Here is a 6,749-nt window from a genome sequence, read left to right as displayed (position 1 = left end):
CGCATTATTAAATGAATTATGTGGTATCTTTTCTGGCCTGGTTTTCCGCTTTTTGAATGTAGTTGTTACGAAAAGAGACCTGGCATGAAGGGAACCTTTGATGCATCTGCATGTCACTTTGGCCTACCGACCCAGCTCAGTCTGCCCCACTTCTGCAAAGGAGATCAAAGGATCCGAAGAAACACGATTTCTCGCTACACGCTTTCGTGAGACTTGTTCGCAAACCAATATTTTTGAGCTAACAGATCATTTTGTAGAACGCACCGTTAACTCGCTACAACTCAGTGGTATACAAACAGTAGAACGGCAACACTAGACCTCTCGAAAATGAAGAAGAATGACAAAGCATCTAAGCTTATGCTGCCCGAGCTCCATGAGCTGAAGTGTCTCGGGCTCAGAGATGTACCATAGCAATTAGTCGAGTTGTTGATAACTTCGTAACATGCTAACGGACGACAAGCCCAGTTTCAATTCTGCGGCTTACGCCATGTTCAGTTACTGAAGCTGAAAGACCTACAACTCAGTAGAGTTTAGCGTATTATCACATAGGAACAACAACTCCGTAAGAAATATGGGGTTGAAATAGATGTTGCCTGATAATCCAACAAAGGGCTACAGGTCGAATTGTTTTGAGCACCAGGTAGTTCTGCTCTCCCACAGGCACCATTGTTTGTCACGCAAAGCGATCGGCATAAAGGTATCGCAATATTTGCTCAAAAATGTTTCAGCCCTTTCCAAAATTACCAATGACTAGTTGATTTAATCGGAAATTTCATAAACGATTTCTTATGAATTCGCGCCAATTATCTAATCGAACCCAGATGATAAACGGGCTCTGGATTGATTATTTTCTTTATCGATTTTTGTCTGTCTGCTTTTTTGTTTTTGTCGCAGCCATTGGGTGGCTGTGATAGCCACGACAGATATCAAAGTTTGTGTGCAAACGAACGTTACAGCAAATCCTTTAAAGCCATCAGATGGCCTTACAGTAACTTACCCTGTCTTCTGGCAGGAGACAGTAAGTTGAACTATCCAAACTAGTCATTTTTTCACTGTGCACCACAATTTTCGTCATACGGGTCGGGAATTATTAAATGGGAATTTGATTATTTTCTGTTCTTCGCCGACCTTCCGTTCGGAGTGCTTTACACAATATGCGGCCTCGGAATCGCCCTAGACATTGTTACGTAGGCCGTTAGGTGTACGCACCCAGTCTCGTAACCACGCAATTATTTCATATATGTGTCACTTGGACTTCGTCTGAAAATTGTTCCCTATTTGTGGAAATACCTTTTGCGACTTATAGTATATTGAATTAGATTTATTTAGGCTTTTCTATTCTATTTTTTCCATCTAGATAATTCGTTTAGAAAAAGATTTAAGCATGTAGCGCTGTCATCTTCCACGAATCGCAATAGAGGTTACGGTCTTAGTTAACTGTCGCCGATACTTTCTGTAAAGTAATATGCCCATTTCCTATGTCCTATCGCTTTCTTAGGCCATTCTAGATGAAGACCGGAAGACGCTATGTGACATCGTCTACAACGAAGCCGTCTACCCGACGCTGATCTTTGAATACGTATTATTTACTTTGGGTTATATGTTGATCGCTTTTTCTGTCATTGTAGCATTCGCCTTCTACGTTACTGACCGCAAGGTAGAGTCGTAGTAGGGTATAATACAACCGTACTTGAACTGAAATAATTACTTCAATATTACCGCCAAGCGTTACTTCAGATGTTCTCTTCGAAAACGAAATAATGTCAGTCGACGGCCGTTCTCGACCCTTGAACGCCTCAGATGCCCCTAAGTTTCAAATCAAAGTCTTTACTTCACTCGGCTTTAACGAGTCTGATAAGATTAGACTGAGATGCTAAGACTCGATTAGTCTTAGATTAGTAAAAGTTGCCTGATCGCACTCGACTACACGATGCAATGAACCTCCTTTCTCGGCCTTTCTAGCCTCATAGGCCAAAGTCACGTTGTATAGGTGTTGTGACTGCGCACAATTTGTTGTGCCAAATAAGACACGCTTAATTAGATTACCTATGCGTAGATTTTACATCAGAAATAAATATCAGAGCAGGTCGTGCAATTTTCTATACAGGCCGCAAACAAAAGGACGGGACACACAACGACGTCGTAGTATTTGCAGAAGAGTGTTTTCGTTAGATGGAAGCCCACCAGTCCATTTACAACGGCCGAACATATGCAGAATCTAACAACATAAATCGCATGACCAAAATCACGTCCAACGTTATGCGGGGGGTATTAAACGGATTAAGCGGGCTTCATGCGTTTAAATCCTTTGCTTCAATAGAATCGCTTGTTGACATTCGTAATGGTAACGAAAAAAAAACTCGATCGTAGTTATTACTATGAAGCTACCTTTCAGTGATTGCGACTCTATTCACTTTGTTACTACAGGCATGATCGTGTAGTATATTTGTAATAAGTTTTTGCTACAATCGACTAAGCTTAATTGTTATTATTACAATTTTATTAGGTAATAATATTTTAGCCTAGTTCGTTAATACATTGTACTTTAGGCGTATTCATTTAAAGCACTTACACCTTATAGGCCAATTGAAACAAAAACGAGGACCCCTCGCCCCTCGGCATGATGAAGTAAGCAAAGGTCAGGCCTGAAGCACAGTTAGTTCAGAAAAATACACTCACCTTTCGACGGCATGCAAGACCATGCGAATCACTCGTGGAGAGTTAATGAGAATTACTGACGCAAGTTGAAGATCTATGCTAGAAGACTTTTACTGAAGTTCTAATTTACAGCTGGTTAACGACTCAATCAACTGACGCGTCACAAGTGTTTTTGCCAGTAAGAAGATAACTTTACCCGGAGGAAAGTTCGACAAATAACTACGTAGATTGAGTAATGTTGTTGATGCACTGCGTCATAATATTGGATGAGTTCTACTGAGAATGTAGTTTTGCGAACAAGTATTATGCTGTTACATATCAAATGTTTCCAGGAGTATAAAAAAAAAAAACCTGTTTTTTCGTGTGTGAAGAAACTGTTATAACCACGGCCCGTGAGCATAACCTACGCGATTTTCTGCACATGTCATAAACACTAATCCAGAAGACTTGTGCTGAAGTTCCAACTTGGGAAAAAGGAAACGATTGGCTATTCATGAAAAACAATATTTTACAGATCTAATGTTTGTTTGCCTTAACTAGTTTGTGATACGTAGATTAAAAGGGCAGTATGTAATAAAGTGAGCTGTCCCATTTTAGCGAAGACTGGTGACTCTGATGAATCGGCTAAAAGTATGCTATTTATCTGTTAGCTAATAAAAGACCAAGCAACACTTTTTAATCAGGAATAAGGTTTAAGCATTTATCTTATGGTAACTACTAAACTGAAGATGTGATAACTGATTCTATCTTAGGTTAAATATTTTAATGGATTTATTGCAACAGGTACGAAGAGCTTTCAATATATTCATATTATTTGATATTACTTTTCATAATAATAAGAAGAAAAAGTAATAAATGGATGTTTTACTTTTGCTTGGCCTGATCGCTGTATACTTAAAGCATCTTTGCTGGCACTTACGATCTTTTTAGGTGGCGTGCAGAGAGGGTTTCAAGGCACTCCTTTTAGCAGATGTTTAGCTCTATCGTCTCCAACCTTTCTACGAGTCATTACGAGTTAAACAGGATTAGAATATTCAGTATTCGTTATTTAGCATGGCTGGCAAAGAACCTCTAGCTGAATGCTAGGCCATTACAGGTAACAATTGTCATTTAGGTAAGAATCCCCTAATCTGCACTGTGAAAGAATGACTTCGAAGCCGAAATCACTGACTGAGTTATTCTAGTCAATTGGCGCAATTATAACAAAACGGGCATATTTGTATATCAGGTATTATGCTGTCAGAAATCCTCCGCGGAGGACCGTACGCGTGGACCGTGACACTGATAACTTTTGAAGAACCTGAAACTCTCACTGTAGCTCAACAAAAATAGCCAGAACAATACGACGCAGACGGAAAAGCAGCATTACTTATGCTTGTGAACTCAATACACCCAGGTCTATTTATCACCCTACTTTCACCTCAGCTTAATAGACACACCTTAAATTTGGGACCTCATACCGAAAAGACTTAACTAGATATCCACTCCCACAATGATTTGTCAGGTAAGTCGTCTGTATCATTGAAATTTGCTCAGTCCACCCAGAATATAAACCAGTTTACTCTATCAACAAGATGGGATGCAGGTCAAACAGAATTGCGATTTGATTTTCTGCCAATTGCTGAAGGTATTACCCTTGAGCTGGGACGCATTCAAGCAGTCTTGAAGTACATAGACAAGCAAAATTATAGGTACACTACAAACCCAGATTATATCTGAAGGAGTTAGCTAAGGAAGGAGAAGTTAAAACTTAACGAGACGCTACTTACCAGAATGCAGTTACCAGGCAACAACAGAACTAACCTCAGAAGAGCAGAATGATCTATGATTAGGTAGCGTTGCACGTCAACACAAAGTAATATACAACAATACAAGCAGGAAGCTCTGTTCTCACCGCTACAGCTGGGGATAGTGTAGCACGATTATGGAGAAGGCGGGTACAGGAAATATTAATGCGTTTTATCGCAGCGAAGACTTGGATAATAACAACGCCAGCAGCAGCAGCAGCAGCAACAATAAAGTCAAGGACCTGGCCAAAGCCACAATAACGAACACAAACGAATGACAACCTGCTATCTTCCCAAAAAAGCACAGAGTTCGAAATGGTCATATGCGACAAGTTGTCTACGCTGGCTGTACCCACAATATTGTGAATTCAAAGCTTCAGTCTACCGTCCAGTTAGCGACCGGACACCGAAGCGTGAGGCAGCGCGTGTAAACAACTACGGATCCCAGACATAAACTTTGTCACGTTACTCATCTCAGCCAACGACAGAGAGGTATCAAAAATGTCTTCATACCAGAAATGGGCCAGCATTTATTCTCTGTACGTAACGCTGTCGATCGGGGCTCTTCTCTGCAAGCCCACAGCTAAATTATAGCGTTCTGTTGTGAGCACATAATCCTCAAACCAAAACGAGCCAGAAGGGAAACTTGTATGATCTTCAAGCTACTATCGCAGCTCAAAAGTACAGTTCACAATTAAACTTAGACGAAACAATGCCTCATATAGGGAAAGATACTTTCAAGAAATGGCTAGCTTGAAAAACATTTTCTATTACGATGGTGGCACTGGATATGTATTTTCCCTAACTGGTAGACCGAAATGTGCCAGCTACGAGGGCGAACCCTCAGAGGGAGGTCTAAAAGAAGAAAATTAACATCGATCTGTAACTCACTGGACATAATTACTCGTATTATTATCAGGGATCCTTATTCGTCTTAATGATAAAGATGCGGACGCACACTCATTTCAAAGCCCTCACAAAATACAAACAAGATGGGCGCTCTGAAATGTAACCTACAGATAACAGACAAACACACGAGTAACATTTTTTTTTTTCTTTCACTTAATGTTTACAAGTGGGTACATTTGCAAAAAATAAAATACCATTGATCTTTGTAACTCGTGTAATATTCTTAGCCATTACTTGTCACCTGAATCAAAACTGTATTAAATTGTTCTGTCAGCTTATATAAATATAACGTATAAATAGTACATATAAAATAATAAATAATAAGATAAAAAAATAAATTGGGCGTTCCGTCGTACTGTGTTTCCTGTTTCCTCCAACGAACGTTTTAGAAGGGATTTGTTGTTGTACTTTCGACCCTTTTGATGCTGTTTCGATAACAGGGAACGTTCAAAAATTCCCATGAGGGGAACCTAGCTTACTTTACCGTCTGCAGCCTTTTGCCTACCGTTTCATTTATACTGACCGGTTTTTAGACAGCATTTACCGCATTAGTGTCATCAGCGGAACTAGCGTAATACAATTTTCCTGTCGTACCCACGTCGAAGTCACGACACAATCAATGAAGTGGATCTGTTAGTGCTATCTTGAGTTCATCAGGATAGAACTCCGAGGGCTTGTTCAGAACCCGATACACATATTATCAAGATACATAAAAAGTTAGAAAAGTGTAAGCACTTCTTGAATTTTCCATAAATATTAGCTTGCACATTTCACATTAGCTTTACGTGTTGAAATCAAAAATAGTACTGAAATGTCGACAAACGGTAATATACGATGAGGCAGACAACTCGAAAAACCTAGCGAGTGTGTTTTTTTGCAAAACTCTAATCTACGATCTAGGATCAACTCTTTTTCAACATTTGTTCTTGACAATAAACTTAAAATCATGCTCTCGAAATTGAAAATGATTTTTTCTCATAGCGAATCTAAAAAGATATTCAAAGGTGTACATAATTATTAGCTATGTGATGATTTTGATAGACGACGTCCTTGTTGGCAACGCTTAAGTCAAAGCAGATATCTCCAAGTAATAATACCACATCATATTGGATCCACGAAATAAGACCATCGAGCTTAACATCTGTCTATCACGATGGTCGCGCGCAGCATCCACCTGTACCTATCTTCAGTTCAGCCTAGGAACAAGTAACGTAGATGGCAGTCCGCGTCTTGAAGTCAATATCCGTCGCCTTTTTCCCTCGTACAAGTAGGCTGTCTAAGCCTGAAGAAGTAAATCTAGCGCCATAAAACGATTATATACAAGGCCATACTCTCTGACCGATGGTGGTTTACCACAAGACGGCGAGCATTAAAATGTCGAATCGAGCCTTTACT

The sequence above is a fragment of the Varroa jacobsoni genome, unplaced genomic scaffold, assembly GCF_002532875.2.
Source record: "Varroa jacobsoni isolate VJ856 unplaced genomic scaffold, vjacob_1.0 contig00045, whole genome shotgun sequence".
NCBI classification, from domain to species: domain Eukaryota; kingdom Metazoa; phylum Arthropoda; class Arachnida; order Mesostigmata; family Varroidae; genus Varroa; species Varroa jacobsoni.
The sequence above is the reverse complement of the archived record's forward strand: the minus strand, read 5'-3'. Positions refer to the sequence as shown.